The sequence below is a fragment of the Monodelphis domestica genome, chromosome 3 (genome assembly GCF_027887165.1).
Source record: "Monodelphis domestica isolate mMonDom1 chromosome 3, mMonDom1.pri, whole genome shotgun sequence".
NCBI lineage: Eukaryota > Metazoa > Chordata > Mammalia > Didelphimorphia > Didelphidae > Monodelphis > Monodelphis domestica.
The window spans coordinates 337,683,204-337,692,117 of NC_077229.1; the positions used below are offsets into that span (position 1 = coordinate 337,683,204).

Below are 8,914 nucleotides of genomic sequence, written 5' to 3' on the forward strand. Positions count from 1 at the left end.
AGCTCTATATAATTGAGAACCTTCCTAACTTTCTACCCTTTTTACATCTTACTCCTCACTATTTACTCTTCAGATCAGTAACAATATTCTCCTTCCTATTCCTTGAACAAGATACTCTGTCTGACTTAATAATTAACACAATTTCTAAGTAGTGTGGGTCCCCCCAATTTCACATTCAAATACTTCATTATGACTTGATGATACTTTGTTTGCCTAGATATGGCCAAAAGTTAGTCCTCCTTCCTTAGTGCCTTGAAGCTACACTGACTGACTACAAATTCTAGCACAGGCTACACTCCTTGGCTTGCCTTCCTGACCTTTCAAAACTTGTGGACTCCAAACCTCCTTCGTCTAAAATGAAAGTATAAGTGCTGAGGCAAATAACAGAGGTCTCACTCCTTAGAGCATTCTCTCTCCTCTGACCAGAAAACTGGCAGGTAGAGAAAAGTCATATAAAGAAAAAGGTCAGACTCTGAATAGCTAATGTCTTTTGGATTATACTTTCCCTCTCCTTCCCCTGTCCTGTTTCAGCTACTCAGTCATCTCAAAAAGGCTCTTATTTCCCACATATTAGCAGTCTAGAACCAATAACAGAATGTTTATACTTTTTTCAAAGTCCACTTAAGAACTGGATTAGCTGATTAGTCACCAAATGCTTATATAGGGACTAAACTCAGTTTTCTGTTAACACTCAATGTGTGTTTTCACACTCATACTAATTCAGGATGAAAGGGGTCCAGTTCCCCATTACTTTATATGATCTCATTTTATGAACCACATAGGCAACTGATAGCACAATGTAGAGAGTTCTGGGCCTCAAGTCACAAAGTCTTGATTTCGTATCTAGTCTCATAGACTAGCTATGTGACTTTCATTTAACAGCTTCACTTTCATAAACTGAAGAATGAGGAAAATAATTGCACCTACATCATAGAGTTGAGGATCAAATAAGTAGTATTTGTAAAATTGTTCAGCACGGTGTTTTGGCTAGCTATATATAAGTGCTTATTCTTAGTGTTAGCTAGTTTGCCTCTGTCCTTATTTTATATATCAGGAAACAGTGTTTCAAAGAGTTGGAGAAATGTGCTCAAGGTTGCATAGCTAGTAAATATCATAGCTTAGGCTCAAATTCAAGTCCTTGAAGGAAAAGATGTTGCTCCTTCAATTACAACTTGTTTTTCTTAACTCCTCAGAACAATAAAACAGTGAAACAAAATTACAAATGCACATTGTCCTTGGTTCTTCACCTCTTGAGATAGTGGCAGGCAAAAATTTCAAACAGTACATATATGACTTGCAAATATCACCTATATACTTTTTAGGGTAGAATTTTCCTTACATTTGCAAGGAAAACTTAGTTTCTACAAATTACTTTTAAAATACTTAGTTTTCAAAGTACAAGTTCTCTTGAATTAACTGTGAATAAAAACCTAAATTACTTGACAGTAAGGAATTATGGGTTTGTTTGTTTTTTTTGTATTTTTTTAACTGTGAGAAATTAAAAAGAAACCAGGTAAATTCTTTGATGTGTAGCTTTTATCACATTTTCCAGGCCTTGTTTAACTAGAGAAAATGTTGTCTAGCTTCTAAAAGTTCTTTTTTGGAAAAGCTACAGAACTGATGACCAACAGAAATGTCTACTTAGTTATTAACATTCATAAGTCCATTTTTTATTCTATCAAGAATTCAGAAAACTTGGTTTGCAAAAGAAAAGCATAGGTTTGTTAATTACAGTGATGATTCCCTGAATTTATTATACAGTCATTGAAATTGGCACTAGCACAATATTGCACATGGCAAATCTTTTTAGTATTTGTTACATCAAACTGACTTTTTTAAAGTAATAAAACCAGATTTAAAGCCATAGGACTAGGGTAAAAAAAGCATTTTCCTCTCTACCATATGCATGTCCTTAAGGTGTCACAAAATGAATCTGGGCCTCATTTTTCTCCACTGTAAAATGAAGTGATATAAATGGTGGTGCTTTCTCAGGTCTGATCTTTTAAAAGAAAATATTCCCTGTTTATGGAGTGTATGAACCCTTCTTTGGACAATCTTTGGGATGGGTACTACAATTGTGTCAGGATGTCCAGGCCTCAAATTTAGAGTCATACAGTGAGAAATTCAAGGAGTATTGTGAAGGATTTATGTAAACCAGTTTTTTTCTCTCTCCTGAACTCTGTCAGAAAGAGGTACACAAGTGAACTAGGACAGCATGTCTTTGTTTCTTATAAAAAAATCTGACAAGAACAGCAGCAAACCTTTTACATCATGAGAATGTGGTTTTGTTTTTAAGAGCTGTGATCTAGCCACTTCAACAGAATGTATTTTTTTTTCCTAGCAACAGTGTTCATATCTTATATTTCATGTGTCCCTGTTTCCTTAGGGACCAGGTTTTCACAAAGAACCAAACAATGTGCAAAGCAAATTTCTTTATCTTATTTTCTTTGCTAAACTTTGAGAAGTAGTGATTTAAGAGCAGAAATGAAACAATAGGGTGCTATGTACATGGGAAAAGATAAAGTGAAGGAAGAGAAATTGAGGGCATAGGATATCAACAGATTTCCAGCATCAAAGGGAATGATTATAAGCAAGACGTTAATCACTAGTTATTCACTACTGGGAGGGTAGTAATTAGTGTCCATCAGGTCAGCTTCAAGAGTTTCAGGTCTGATTTTTTAGGTCATTACAGGAAGAGGAAGAGTGATAGGAATTGTCATAGATATTTAATCAGGAAGGTTGTCATTTGACTTGCAAACCTAGTTCCAATACTTGTCCTATTTTATATGTATATCTGGATTCTTATACTTACCACAATACAGTAGTTCATGTCTCCATAATGATCATGAATTTTTAACAAGATATGCCATCAAATTTAGTCAAAAAGCATCTAATTCTCATTTATAACTTCATAAATAATGGGTAACTCATAATGGATTTCTATTAATTAATGATAGGTCATGAAAGATTGTGATTTGCAAAACTACAAAGGTCAAACAAATGAGTAAGAATAGGAGAGATATACAGTGTTCTCATTGTCTTATTACATTCTTTATTTTGAAAGTGTTGTTCTATGTGATAAAGAACATACTTGCACTGTGGGGTTTTTAATTCACTCTTTCCTACATGATCTCATAATTTTATGGGAGCATATAAATATAACCATTTATAAAATAGCTCAATATGTTGTCATGAGACAAGCAATGAATCAGGTCAGACTTTTGAGCAGCTCAGCAAACCTGGTGAGTTTAGCTCTATAAATGGCTTTCCCTAGGTTTCTATGTTTATGCTCCTAAATATTGTTTCTCTCTCTGGAGAAAGTCTTCTTTACTAGACTTCCCCCTTCTACTTTCTAATATTTTCATACCTTAGTCCCCACTACTTTTATATATATAGATACATTCACATGTACACACACACACACACACACACACACACACACACACACACACATTCTCTGTGATGCAATGGCACTGACTTCCTTGTTACTACCTTAACAAGATTTTTCATTTCCCAATCTGGTCATTTTCACTGGCTGCCCTCCATTCCTGGAATGCTCTCTCTCTTCATTTATACCCTCTTGATTCTCTGGCTTTCCAGAAATCCTATTTAAAACCTTATCCTCAGCAAAAAGTCTTTCTCAATCTCCTTTAATGGCATTGCCTTCTCTGTAGATATTTATCCTGTATGTCTTATTTATATGTAGTTATTTGCATGTTGTCTTCCCCATTAGATTCAAAACTCCTTAACAATAAGAATTTGTTTTTAGCCTTTCTTTTAATGTAGCCGGCCAGTTCAGTACATTTCCTGGTACTTAGTAGGCACATAGTAACATGCTTGTCTGCTTATTGATTAACTAGACCACATGTCAAATAGAGGTTGAAGGCACATTATATAGCAATATTCTGCCACTCTTTCAAAAGGGTAGTGACCCCTAAGTCTTTGATTAGACCTTTTGTTGTCATCTTCTTGGTTATAGTGGAGATTTTTTTTTAAATCCAGTCATAGAGAGGTCAGCACCAATATGTATTCCAAGTCAGCATTCTATGACTCAAAGAGCTCATGAAGCAAATTGCTAAATACATTGGTAATGAGAGCAAAAGAGATATAGGTTTAAAAAAAACAATGATCAATAAACAAGTTAACATATAAACATCAAATTAACTGGGCAACTACATTGTATAATTAATGGGATGTTAGATATATTTAGGAACACCTTTGTTCAATCTTGCCTCAGACATTAGCATTGTGACCATGAGGAAGACATTTAAATTGCTTCTGCTTCAGTTTCTTTATCTGTAAAATGGGGATAATATTAACAACTACTTCATGGAGTTGTCAAAATCAAATTAGAACATATATAACGTGTTTTATAATCTGTAAAGTACTAAATAGATGCTAACAATTACAATTTTAAGAATAAGTACTTAGACAAACCATTTATTAAGTGTTAAGTATGTGGTAGTGTTTATGGTCAATATTAGGGATATAATAAGGCAAAATAATCCAGGCCTTTAAAATTAAATTCTAATGGAGGAGAGAACATGTACATAGGTATCTACACAATAGATCCATTACAGAATATAACATAACCCTAGAATGGAAGGCTCATGTAGATTAATACATCTCTTATTTTGAAATCACTTCATGGCACATAGTATCAAAATACTTTCACCAAAATCTTACTCCAATATTTCACATAGTGTAAATCTGGTCCTATATTACTGACAATTGAATTGAAACAGAGAATCTCTTGCAAGTATGAAAGTCTTCAGGTCAGTAAATGACCATGGATGTATTATCTGAGGATTAGAGCAAATAAGTCCATAGACTCTCTATCCCAGACCAGTCATAGGTTGAGAAATATTTTGATCCCAATTAACTTTTGAATTTAGATAGAGGATCCATCAGTGGACAAACTGATAAAATCATACATCCACGATGCCTTGAAATATCACTTATAAAATTGAAGTATTTACATTATTGGTGAAAATACAAGCTTTTCCTAGCACACAGAATTATTAGTCTTTTCCACAAACACAATATTTTATTTGACCTAAATGAAATATAATAATAACACCTGTGTAGGTTCTAACCATGGCATATAGTAGGGTAAAATGTAATCTATGTTTAAAAGAGATTTATGAATGAACTTCTGGAACATTCTATTACTAATTTCAGGATTGTCCTTATTCAATTTACTGTTCTACTGAAAGCCTTACATATCCTGTTGCTCTAATATCCAATTTTATTTGCATTACATATAAACAATGCTTCAGATCACCAGACAAGATCTCCAATGCTGACTGTTGAAAGAATATGGAGCAACCTATAATAGTAATTTGCATTAACAGAACTTTTTTCTGGCATTCTTGCTCTTTTTAATTCATGAGGCCCCATAAAATATCTCTCATCTGTTACACAGATGTACTCCTTCACAAAGGGAATTAACTATGCTTAGATTTCTCCATTGCATTAACTAATGTAAAATGAAAGGTTTGGCCTGTCTTCTTTGTAAATATTCTTCTAACTTGAAATAAGTAGAATCTATATGACTAGAGAGAAGGAGGCAATATGTGAGAGATAATATGAAGAAATAAATTACAAAACTTGACAATTGAATATATATGTATATATAGTGAAGTGAGAGTAAAGATTTAAGGATGATATCAAAATTCTAAACCTTGGAGATGGGGAGAATTGACTATGATGCCATCAAAAGTAATAGGAAAGGGAATTGCGTGCTAACACATGAGGTAAAGATGCTTACTCCACCCATTCCCTCCACACAAACACACAATTTTTTTAAATGCCTCAAAACAAAAGGAAAGAGGAAGGGCATATGTCACAGTATTAGGGGGACCCTTCAGAAGAGAGAACAGCTCTAAGTGCTTCCACATAGCCTGAGGCAATGAAACAGCAGACAGGGGAGCAGGCCTATGCACTATCAAATGGTCTGAGGCAATAGAAGGGAAGAGCAAGAGGTGGCAGCCCTCCTCGTTTCTCCATGGTCTGAGATAATAAAAGCTCTTAGTGGAGAGAAACCCAAAGCAACAGCAAAGTGATAGAGAGGACCAACACCAGCCCTACCACTTTCATTTGGACTGAGGCAATAAAAGAGTGGAGGGAGTACAATCCAGCTAAACCAAAAAAATAAAACTTTCCCACAAAAAAACAAGGCAAGCTACTACCTCAGTATACAAACTGAAGGATGCAAAGACAATTGGGCCTACTGCAAGAACATAAGAAGGCTTAGAAAAGCATTCTCTCTACTACAGAATAGAGCAGAACCTCAATAGATGGTAAAGGTAATACAGGTGAAAAATTAATAAACAATTAGAAAAAAAAGAAAAAGATAAATAATAAAACCTACCTTTAAAAAGTTACTTCATTCACAAGGAAGATCAAAATGTTAACTCAGAAGAGAAAAATATTGGTAAAAAGAAGCATATAAAACCCTAAAAGAAAATGAAAGTGTCAAGCCCCAAAATAACTAAATGAAGAACTTGAAAAGATGTTTAAAAATAAAAAAATAAAAGAAATTATGGAAAGATTGAACAACTTGGAAACTAGAATAGACATAATAGAAATGGAGGCAAAAAACCCAAAACCAAACAAAAAAAATCCTGAAGAAAACAACTTCCTAAAGTCTAGAATAAGTCAAATCGAAAATGAGGTAAAAAGCACTGAAGAAAACAACTTTCATAAGATTAGACTGGGCAAAATGGAAAGGAAACACAAAAGTTCAAAGAAGAAAATAACTATCCAAAACAAGAATTGAGTGATTGGAAGCTATTGAGTCCATAAAGCATGAGGAAACAATGAGGCAAAATCAAAGAATGAAAAAATAGAAGAAATTCTGCAATACCTCTCTGGAAAAACAATTCACTTGAAAAAGATATCCAGGAGAGATAAACTAAGAATCATCATAATACTTGCAAATTATGATTTTAAAAAAAAACCCAAAATAAAACTCCTAGACACTATAAGAAAACATGAAATATTATTCTTATATCCTTGAACAAGAGGGGGGAAATAGATGGAATATACTAATTATATTTTGAAGGAGACCCTAAAATAAAACATGCCATAACTCTTTTAGAAAAAATTTAAAAAAAATCTCCCAGACCAAAGAAAAAGTACTAAAAATAGGTAGAAGGAAATAATTCCAATATTGTCAAGTCATAGCTAAGATTACATAAGACCTGATTGCTTCTATATTAAGGAACTGGAAAGCATGTTAATGCCTTCTGAATATTCTGAAAGGCAAAGTATCTAGACTTACAACCAAAAATTATATGTCCAGTGAAATTAAACATAATCCTCTCAATGGTGGGGGGGAATGATGTTTGATGAAATAGAGGGTTTCCAGATATTTCTGACAAAAAAAGAAAAAGAAATGAAAAGAAAATTTGATGACAAAATTTAACACTCAAAAAGAGCCTAGAAAAAGTAAAGAAAAAAAGTAAAACTTAAGGGCTTTAATAATTTTGAATTAAGCACATTTACACTAGGTAAGGTGATAATTTAAGATATCTATGAGACTTGAGAAAGTTAAAGTGCTTAAAGTATTCAAAAAACCTAGAGTATTTAAACTCATTAAGAAAAATTTTAATTATTAGGAAAGTATGAGGGGATACTTTCCTATATAAGGAAGGAAAGGAGTAAGTGGAATAGGATGGATTGAGAACTAAAAAAATCAAGTGACTAGAAAGAGGAACACATGGGGAGAAGAGAAAAGGAGAAATAGAAGGGAAAACATTATTTGCAAAACAGAGGTCCTTAATAGGCAATGAAGTGGAGAAGATAATGAGGGATTTAGGGTAGCAGTCAATATTTGAACTTTACTCTCAGCAGAATTAGTTCATAGTGGGAATAACACTCAGACTCATCCAGCTCTAGATACCTACTTTACCCTAAAAGGAAGCAGGAGACAATGGAGAATAAGAAAATGGGGAATTGGAGAAAAAAAAATATATGCTGGGAGAGAAGGTAGTCATTAGCAAAATAAAATGTCAGAAATCAATCAACAAAAATTTTTTCATATGTAATTAAAAAATAAAATAAAATAAAATAAATAATAAGGAATTTCTGAAGAAGGACACATTTCAGATTAAAAACAATAAGAATGTTTACCATATTATTAGCTCTTATCCTCTTTGGTTTTTGCCAAGATCATTGCCACATATTTCTAATTTCTTCATAATCCATCCATAATTCCCATTCAAATCCATCCTCCATATTGTTGCCAGAAATTTCCCCTAAGTATAAATCTGACCAAGTGACATTCCTATTCTTTCAACTTCAGTTGCTACTTAGCTATTAAGGCCCTTTCTGGTTCCAACTTACTTTTCCAATGATGTGGAACATATTTTCCTTTATAATAATTGTTGATCTAGTCAAAATAGGCTTTTCTCTCTTCCTTAAGGACATTCCATCTTCCATCTCCATACTTTTACACTTTTCAGTCTTCATGCTTCAAATTAAATTTTTTCAAATTAAATTTCACCCCATCTCTGCATCACAGAATACACGCACACGTGCATGTGCATGCACACACACACATACTTGTTTCCTCTGTTAGAATATAAATACCTAGAAAATAGGAATTGTTTCATGTTTTATATTTTTATTTCCTGAACATAGCTAGTACGGTACTTAGCATATAATAGAAATTTAATAAAAACTTTTTCATTGATTAATAGCTTGAATATCTAAAGTTTGAGATGCAAATAGGATACCTATTTGGATATGTCCAGTGAGTAATTCTCTCTTGGAATGTAGTTCTGTAGCTCAGGCTAGAGACTAGGGATATAAATTTGAATCATATGTTAAGATATAATATGAATCCATTCATATATAGGGATCAACACAGAGAGTACAGAGAGACAACATACAAGGGACCTCAAGGTGG

General features: G+C 33.3%; 1 pseudogene; it reads right to left on the reverse strand.

Moving 5' to 3' along the window:
• Window positions 1-8,475, reverse strand: part of LOC100617308 (phosducin-like protein 2) — a 191,075-nt pseudogene extending 182,600 nt beyond the window's left edge.
• Between the last annotated feature and the right edge of the window lie 439 nt (window positions 8,476-8,914).